A 10614-nucleotide genomic window follows, 5' to 3' on the forward strand; every position below is an offset into this window, starting at 1 on the left:
CGTTAATGGCAGTTCAGCTACTTTCCTTTGCACAATGTTTTATGTGTGATCGTGGACGGGTGAGGGTGTTGGGATTCTGAAATATCAGCAGAATACTTTGTGGTAAAGCGAAATAAATATCATTATGTTGGGCGATTGAATTATGTCATGAATATTCAACGACTCGCCACTGTTTTGAACCTCCCCCTATCTGTGTGTTTTGTGGCTGCGATTAGAAAATAGTTTTTTCTTAGTTCTGCTAATTTTTGTTTACAGTTGCATGGCTATGTGGCAACACTGATAGTTCCATGGGAAGGACAGAGTGGTGCCTAGAGGAAAGGTAATGTTTTATGGGTTTTCTCAACCTTTCCAGATAGTTTCTCATAATCTGTTCACCCACACTTAGACTCTCAGGGGCAGATTTACTACTTCTGGCGCATCTCTGCTAATCAACAGGGATGCGCCAGAAGAGTTGCGATGCATCTGCCCACCTGTGCACCACCACGCTGTTACAATGCGGCTCACCGTTGCGCACAGATGGGCAAATGCGTGTCGCATCCCACGTCGGAAAGGCAGTGCATTGCTGTAGTTGTGTCGCAAGTGCGACGCAGCTCCAGCAAGGCTCGGGGGTGCCTTATCCCTAACATCCTGCGTCAATCCTTACTCCTGCTTGAAGCAGGCGTAGGGTTTTGACGCAGCATGGCCTTAAAAGTGACTGGGGGAAATCTTGTAGATTTCACTCAGCCACTTTTATGAGGCATTCCTGCGCCGGAGATCCCCCCACCCCGGGCAGGAACGCCTACTTTTGGCGGAGGGCTTTACAACGTGATGCATCTCCCAGATGCGTCACGTTGTAAATACCCCACAGCATGGCGCTGGCTTTGCGGCGCAGCTGCGTCTCAAAAGTGATGCAACGGTGGCGTAAAAGAGGCGTAAGGGGCTTGTAAATCTGCCCCTCAGTCATTACGAGTTCCCAGAGATATTGTAGACAGAATCTCCCTTTAAGGCTGATATTCCTTCGCCTAAATCTAGGGCAGGTGCTGTGAGACCTGTGATTCGAACGACGCAACGATGTACGAGAGACGGTCCTCTGCGCACAAAGGAGACTAAAATTATAACTGCTCCTTGAGACACGGGCCCATTGAGAAGATTTCGCACACACACACAAAGGGTAAACAAGTAAGAACTGCCAGATATTGCCATAGAGCAATCTAAGAACTGATGGCTAAATGTTTAAGTACGATCGCATGGTGCGCCTAACTTCAAGATGGCGCAACTGTGTTTGTGGCATAGTGTGTGAATGGCCTGAAATGCATGACAGCTAACGAAAGTGCATATATGTACGATGCTAATGCGCAGACCTGAATGCATGACAGTGCGACTGAAGGACGGATGCAACACCAGCTACGAGACCCCAGAGATAATCATTTGTAATCCGAAGGTGCCTGACCTCAAGATGGCGCATTCTGCGATCGTTAGCGCAAACTGAATAGTTCTAGCATAACGATACAACCAACACGGAGCGAACACCAACAGTAGGTCTGACTGCTATTATTCACCAGTAGCTGTGATAATCTGTTGTAGCCATGGTATCTGGGATAAATTAAGGCTGGTTTGTAGTCTAACTGAAACGAAGGAAAAGAAGAATATTTATTTTACCCTAATGCAGTAGTGGCTAATTTACTCTAATGCAGCAGTGACCAATTGCGACAACATAGTGTTCAACTGGTGCTGATGATTGCCTATGACGCACAACATGCCTGACTTCGAGCTTATGCAAGTCTATCTGTAGTGCCTGGCTAAACTGAACTTGCAGCTGCAGGCAAGAGTTGTGTGATATGTGAGCGCCTAATCTTATTTAGCAACATAAGTCAAGGAACGCTTTTTTGCACCAATCTGATTCCACCAGCCCGACGATCGTCCCCAGACCGGGGCCTTGCCCTACAATGGCACCTATGATGTAGCTATCGGCAAATCAATCAGCAATATAACCATCCCTGGATGCTGAGTTGTACAGCTTCATTTCAACCCTTCCTTATGGCACCAAGCCGGAGAACAATCTGCCCCCTTCTTGGACCCTTATGTACACCTGAGGTTAGATTTAGACTGCGGTTCTCATCTCACCAACTCCTGCGTTTAATCTTGAAATCCTCAGAGGAACCGTGATTACTATCCTGACCGCGGAGACCGAGCAATTATGGCTGATGCCTGGTGGAGCTGCCTTGACAGCTAAAGAGGAGATCGGCTCCGGTTCACCCCCTAGGCCGTCACCTATCCAGCCGGACATTTGTCACTGTTCTCCTCTTCTCTCCGCTGTGTCTCCTGATTTGTTTGTCTTATACTTTGACTGTTTTAGTCCCCCTGAAGTTCTTTTCCCCTGCTGGGCTGCCTGACCCGTTCTGCATTCCTTATCCCTTTTCTTTCCCCTCTTACTTTTTACGCCTCATAGGACTTGCGTCTTTGTTATTCTATGCTCTATTTACTCATGTGACCGTGTAATATTGTTTTTTTTTCTTTTTTCTTTCTCTTTTTGTTATGTGTCGTTGTCGTTCTATGCTCTAGTAACACACGTTTCTCACCTGTCCTGGCCCTTAGTCCCCACCCTGTTTATCTGTGAATTTTCCCTCGTCATTTGAGATCTAGCTATTTTGTCTGAAGCCCGATGGAGCTACCTGGTTTAGCTATAGGGGAGACAGGTCGGGGTTTCCCTCCTTGGACGTCACCTACCCAGTCGGTCTTTAGCCAGACTTCCTTTCGTCTCTCCTGTCGTCTCTTCCCGCATCCTCGCTCTATTTATGTCTCTCCTTCTCTTCTCTCTCAATGTATTGAGACTGAACTATTTTGTCTGATGCCCGATGGAGCTACTTGGTTTAGCTATAGGGGAGATGGGCCGTGGACTCCCTCCTTGGTCGTTAGCTACCCAGTCGGCCTTTAGACAGACCTCATTTCGTCTCTCCTTGCTGTCTCTTCCCCTATCCTCCCTTTCTCACCTTCCCTCCCCCCTACCCTCCTTTTATTTTGCCCTCCATGTTCTTTAAATGTTTTCCCATTGAGACCTAGCTATTTGGCCAATGCCTGGTGGAGCTACCTGATAGCTATAGAGGAGATGGGTTTTGGGATTTCCCCCTCGACCGTCACCTACCCAGCCGGACTTTGGGCAGACTTTCCTTCGTCTTTCTGCCGTATCTCCCTCCTACCCCTTTACCCTTACCCCCTTCCCCTCTACACTTACCTTATCTCGTCCTCTATGCTCTTGTAATTGTTTGTCTAGCAACTGATGTAAATTAGAACTGATGTCATCTTGTAATTTTGTGGAACCTTATGTAAAGCGCTCTGATACATTCGGGTCTAGCCAGCGCTATTTAAAACTCTTAAAATAAATAAATACATTTCCCCTTGAAGTTAAAACTGGGTAGTAATTTGTGTATTCTGCCCAATCTGGGGAAGATAATGGCCCGAAATTTGCTTCTGTTAAACATCTGCTTTTGACCAGGAAGTAAATGGATGAAAGGTGTGTCTTTTTGCCCACAGTGTGGGACTGGGATGTATGGTGAAGGGGAGGGCACAGCCGGTGAGAGGAGAGCTGGGGGTGGCATTTGCTGCTCTCCCCACTGTGCAGAAGTAGGCAAGATTGGGTCCGGACATAGCAAGTGCCTGCAGCCCATGCTGCTATGCATCTCGGATACACATCCGGTGATTGGCGGTCCTGGGGGTACCAGATCCGATACTTTCAGACCCAGGAACCCTTAGCAGTAGCTATAATGTGATGGTAACTTTGGGCCAAAGAAAGAACCGGATCTAAATAAATCTAACTTGAATGCAGTAAAATGTGTGCATGCATGCAATGCCGTCTTAATGCATGGGCACGCTGGGCAGTTGTCCACGAGCATAGGGGCTCCCCCATGCAGACCATAATTTAACACAAATTTTCAGTTAAACATTTTTATTCCTGTGAGTGGTTGTCTAGACTGGGTCCAGTGCACTGTTTTGCCCAGGGCCTATAATGCTGTTGAGACAGCCATGCATGCATGTATGTATACTACCGCTATAAATACATATATATTTATACATATATATTGTTGTATGTTTGCATTTATGTCTGTATCAGAATTGCCAAGTTCTACACACTTTTCATAGTGTGATAGGGAGAGGTGGTGAGCTCTTGGATGGGGTGAGACCTTGAGAATATTAAAGTCTAACCTATGGGGGAGGGCCATGTAGATGTGGCGGGGCTTTGTGCCAAGCACAACCTCAGAGGCACTCCTACAATCCCCATCACTTCCTTCTAAATACTTTTGAGATGTCTATGAAAGAATTCAAAACCCATAATGGACATTAGCTGCGCAAAGCCTCCAAACTTGGGCTGCAAACTCACTCGGGGCAGCGGTTGCAGCTCACCTTGTGTTCCATGGTGTGATATCAGCTCTTCACCAGGTGACTGAGTCGAGAGAGGTGATATTGTGTGACCCACAGTGGCACTATCTGTCTTGGCAGGTCTAATGCATGTATTTATGTATGTATTCATGTATGCTTTTTTTGCAACAATATCTGCTTGCATGGCTGCTATTATAAATATAACTGTATTTATGTAGGGGTATGTATGTATACCTGTTGTTATGCATGCTTGTTTGTCTCTATACATGTATATATGCAGGTTTCTGTTTGTATATATATATATATATATATATATATAAATATATATATATATATATATATATATATATATATATATATATATATATATATATATATATATATATATATATATATATATGTGTGTGTGTAGTACATAATTATGTATATTCTTGAATGTATTTATATCGGAATACATGTATGGATTTCTAATAATGTCAGTATGCATGCAAAGGCCTTTTCTTTTTACCCATATAGGCAAATAAGCGATTATGGTGGTTAGGATCTAGGCATACCTATGCATATATATTTTTTCTATGGAGTGCCAACGTTATTGAGGTTTGTATTATCTATCTGTAAGAATTATCCAAAAGATTAGAAAGCTCTTTGCCCAGTTTAGGTTGAGGGATCGGTCCCTCAGAGATGATCCGGGTTAATGTATGGGAGCCTCGTGCTGCAAGATAATGTGTCCATACTGTCATTATACAATATAATTGTTACATCGCTATGTGTGTGGGTGCTGATTGTACAGCGCAGTCAGGGGTGCAGATGGAAACCTGACCCCTGTTTAACAACTAGTTACTGAATATTGTTGAGAAACCGGTCTGCGTTTAGCACACTGGTTACAAAACCCGGATCTACCTTACTGAAGTTTGAGAGTATAAAACGAATGTCGGTCATGGTTTTAGATCCACGTAAGATCCCTATAAGACCATCCATCACTGACCATATTAAGAGCCAACATTGCATGGTATTCAGGAGTGCAGCTTAGTCAATAAGATTGGTGGGGGGGTGGGGGGGTGGAGTGAGCTTCAGATTCCCCAACAATCACGCTGGGATATCTTTTAAAAAGCATTATATCAGAAACACATAACAGGGTCTTAAGGTGCAGTGGAAAGAGAGAGGATGGCGTATTAATTTCCACACTAATCAACAATTTTAGGGACTTTAAAGCAAAGATGAGAGAGAGAGAGAGAGAGAGAGAGAGAGAGAGAGTGTTTGTGTGTGTGTTTTCAGTGTGGGAATGTACCAATCCAAGGTGAAATCCGACAGGCACTTCATCATAACCGTCTGAAGGCCCCTTTACCCAACTATTTAACTAACACCCCAAACACCCCATCCCCACCAAAGCTATGCCCTGATTGTAGCCATAGCAAGGAATTGTGGTCCTCAATATCAAATACAAATGCATTTGGAAGTGTGGGTTTGCCGCCCTTTCTTTTATTAGGTCTCGTCTATTCCATCCTGTAGGGATGGTAGGCGAGATTTATAGTAAGGCTTCCAAAAAGTCTTCCCAACTGCGGATCGCGTACAGTTCATGTGAGCCAGGCGCATGCACAGGAATTTGCTCCCCTACTCCTCCCGCAAAGCAAGACAAGACAAGAACATCAAAGTGACTGTGGCCGCTCTGATTCTATTTGCCACCAACCACTTCACGCGCTTAGCAGGTCATAAACAGGACCATCTGCTCTTGAATAGAAATGCTTGCATGGTTGCCCAGCCCCCCTCCCAGTGCTGCCTTTCCTCTGCCCTTCTATGGTTTCCAATACGTCTAACTAAAACCTAGTTATCTATGCTGAAGGTTTTTTTTTTTAGGGGACTTGTTTGCATGTTTTGACGTGGCTGAGTGGGAAACAAATTGTTTCTCTTTTATTGCAGAAGCAACCTTTCAAATATGTGTTCCTGCTATCCATGTGAGTTGGAAATTACGTGAAACATGCTATTTCTGTGAGAAGGGCGGTGGTTAGGCTTCGACTCTAGATTTCTTCTCCATGGTTTCTTACAACATTTAACAGTTTAACAGTAGCAGAGGGCAGCCAACCCATCTGGGATGTATCCGTGACTCCTTGCTTTCCCATAAAGATTACCCCTGTCTGCCCTTTAGGTTTTAGGGGAGGAGGACCAAACACACCACTGAGGATCATACTTCTGTGTTTGAAAAAATGGATGCTTTTTTTTGGTTTTAAAGAAACCGGCTTTATTTCTCAAGAAACAAAACATCCACAGCCTCCACTGTTGTTTACAAACGTCCTCACGTTGAAGTGGAAAGACTCTGCCCGCCCTTTCCACTGCTGCCTCTTCCACATAAAGGCAAAATAATTTTCTATTACTTTCATCCCAGAGCAATCTGCCAGTTTGTTCTCACTCGGGGAACCATAGCACACAACAAGGATTACATTTCAGGCGTAATACAGTAAAACAAGTAATCCGTTTAATAATCCGTACAACCATCCCCCCCACCACCACCCTGACCATAGGACTGATAGTAGTCGTAACTAATCCCTAGCTGTCTAAAATGTTGTTTTTCTGGCACTGTTCCTAATGGATTCGGCACGTCTTCATCTGTTAGGCTGCAGATGTAATGCTCCTACCACTCTACCGCCCTCACTCTACTGCCCTCACTCTTCCACTCTACTATCCTCACTCTACCGCCCTCACTCTACCACTTTACCGCCCTCACTCTACCACTCCACCGCCCTCACTCTACAACCCTCACTCTACCGCCCTCACTCTACCACTCTACCGCCCTCACTCTACCGCCCTCACTCTACCACTCTACCGCCCTCACTTTACTGCCCTCACTCTACCGCCCTCAATCTACTGCCATCACTCTACCGCCCTCACTCTACCGCTCTACCGCCCTCACTCTACCACCCTCACTCTACCACTCTACTGCCCTCACTCTACCGCCCTCACTCTACCACTCTACTGCCCTTACTCTACCACTCTACCGCCCTCACTCTACCACTCTACCGCCCTCACTCTACCGCCCTCACTATACCACTGTACCACCCTCACTCTACCGCCATCACTCTACCACTCTACCAGTCTACCACCCTCACTCGACCACTCTACTGCTCTCACTCTACCACCCTCACTCTACCACTCTACCGCCCTCACTGTACCACTCTACTACCCTCACGCCCTCCCTCTACCACTCTCCCGCCCTCACGCCCTCACTCTACCACTGTACCGCCCTCATGCCGTCACTCTACCGCCCCTCACTCTACCACTCTACCACCCTCACTCTACCACCCTCACTCTACCGCTCTACCACCCTCACTCTATCACTCTACCACCCTCACTCTACTGCCCTCACTCTACCACTCTACCGCCCTCACTCTACCACTCTACCACCCTCACACTACCACTCTACCGCCCTCTCTCTACCACCCTCACTCTACCACTCTACCGCCCTCACTCTACCACTCTACCGCCCTCATTTTACTGCCCTCACTCTACCACTCTACCGCCCTCACTCTACCGCTCTCACTCTACAGCCCTCACTCTACCACTCTACTGCACTCACTCTACCGCCCTCACTCTACCACTCTACCACCCTCACTCTACCACTCTACCACCCTCACGCCCTCACTCTACCACCCTCACTCTACCACTCTACCGCCCTCACTCTACCCCTCTACCGCCCTCTGCCACTCTACCGCCCTCACTCTACTGCCCTCACTCTACCACTCCACCGCCCTCACTCTGCCACTCTACCGCCCTCACTCTACCACTCTACCACCCTCACTCTACCGCCCTCACTCTACCACTCTACTGCCCTCACTCTACCGTCCTCACTCTACCACTCTACTGCCCTCACTCTACCACTCTACCACCCTCACTCTACCGCCCTCAAGCTACCGCCCTCACTCTACCACTCTACCACCCTCACTCTACCACTTACCGCCCTCACTTTACTGCCCTCAATCTACCACTCTACCGCCCTCACTCTACCGCCCTCACTCTACCACTCTAATGCCCTCAGTCTACCACTCTACCGCCCTCACTCTACCACTCTACCGCTCTCATTCTACCACCCTCACTCTACCACTCTACCGCCCTCACTCTACTGTCCGCATTCTACCACTCTACCTCCCTCACTCACCGCCCTCACTCTACCGCCCTCATGCCCTCACTCTACCACCCTCACTCTACCGCCCTCACTCTACCGCCCTCACTCTACCACTCTACCGCCCTCACTCTACCACTCTACCGCCCTCACTCTACCGCCCTCACTCTACCACTCTACTGCCCTCACTCTACCACTCTACCGCCCTCACTCTATCGTCCTCACTCTACCACTCTACCGCCCTCACTCTACCACTCTACTGCCCTCACTCTACCGCCCTCACTCTACCGCCTTCACTCTACCACTATACTGCCCTCACTCTACCGCCCTCACTCTACCATCCTCACTCACTCTATCGCCCTGACTCACTCTATCACCCTCACTCACTCTATCGCCCTCACTCACTCTATCTATCTATCTATCTATCTATCTATCTATCTATCTATCTATCTATCTATCTATCTATCTATCTATCTATCTATCTATCTATCTATCTATCTATCTATCTATCTATCGCCCTCCCTCACTCTTATCTATCTCCCTCCCTCCCTCTATCTATCTATCGCCCTCCCTGTATCTATCTATCGCCCTCCCTCTATCTATCTATCGCCCTCCCTCTATCTATCTATCGCCCGCCCTCTATCTATCTATCGCACTCACTCTATCTATCGCATCACTACAGCATCACTCAGCATCACCACAGCATCAATCAGCACCACCACAGCATCACTCAGGGGCACAACAACATCACTATGCGCTACCACAGCATCACTGAACGCCACAGCATCACTCGTCGCCACCACAACATCACTCAGCGCCACCACAGCATCAATCTGTGCAACCATCCAACAACTACTGGTTCAAATATGTTCTCTCAATGTTTCAATCTTTATTACAAATGACACAAAAAGATGTTAATATTTCACTTCTGTTCTTGGATTTTCGTTACAATAAAATACACTAAACATAATCTTCACAAAAGTTATTTACAAAAGTTTAAACTATTGCCATTATAAATTACAATAACTTTTATTTAATATTAATTATTTAAAAAAATAAAAAGCCAATGTTATTTGTAATATCAGTATGTCTAAGTCACGTAAATACAACACATATTGCATTACAAATGCTATAGGCGTCACATTTGCGAAAGTTAAAACTATTGGAATTGTAAATGACAAAGCTAGTAATTTAGCTATTTTCAAAATCAACACATAAATACAAAATGCGTCATTTACAATACCAATAGCTCAATCTTTCCTAATGCGAGACCTATTGGATTGCAAATGCTTGTTTATATAGAGCCTGGAGGCAATAAAGAATCAAATTAGGATTTTTGGACTGCAGCGGTCATGCCATTGAAAAAGAATGGGAAAGGAGACCATTTTGTCAGTGAGCACTGAACTTCATATAACAGACTCTTCTGATGTAGAACAGCCCCACCCTGTCACTATTTTACTTCCATCACTGTAATTGCAGGTGCCAACACTTTTTAGGTCTCGCTGAGCCAACGTGCATGCGTTGCGTTGTGAGAGTTAAGTAAGGGCTCTCAAAAATGCTCCCAAAGTCTGCAGGCGGATGGGGTACAGTGCATGTGCGCTGGGCACGTGCACCATTTGTTCGCCTGCAGCCTTTGGGAGGACATTCGCGGTCGCTTTGATGTTCACAGTGAGCCGCGCGGCCACTAAGAACATCAAAGCTGCAGCGAAAATGCACACCATTTGCCACCCCCTCCCTTATCCCACTTCCTTCTTGTTTTTTCTGTGTCCAGGCGCTTTCTCCCCAGGCCACTTAATGGAATGCATGATTTTGCATAAAGCCCTCCTACCGCGCCTTGCTAACTAACACTGGGTGGCAGTGAACAAAAGATCGAAGCAATCTTACAGAGCCAACAACATTTTAAGTTTACCCCAACTTCCGTCTGAGTGCCGGTTTCATTACCATACGAAAGACAACAGCCAGCACTCCCCGCCCGTGTCAAAACACACCAGAGAGCACTTTATATAGAGGAGTCCAGCGGTACCGCTAAACAAGTGTCGTAACCAATTACAATTTGGCACCATATGTTTTGTTTCGAGTTCAAACACCAATTATATAGAGCTAACCAGGGGTGAAAGACAGTCTGTTAATTCCAAACGGTCTTGACGTTT

The sequence above is a fragment of the Lissotriton vulgaris genome, chromosome 4_1 (assembly GCF_964263255.1).
Source record: "Lissotriton vulgaris chromosome 4_1, aLisVul1.2, whole genome shotgun sequence".
In the NCBI taxonomy this organism is placed as follows: Eukaryota; Metazoa; Chordata; class Amphibia; order Caudata; family Salamandridae; genus Lissotriton; species Lissotriton vulgaris.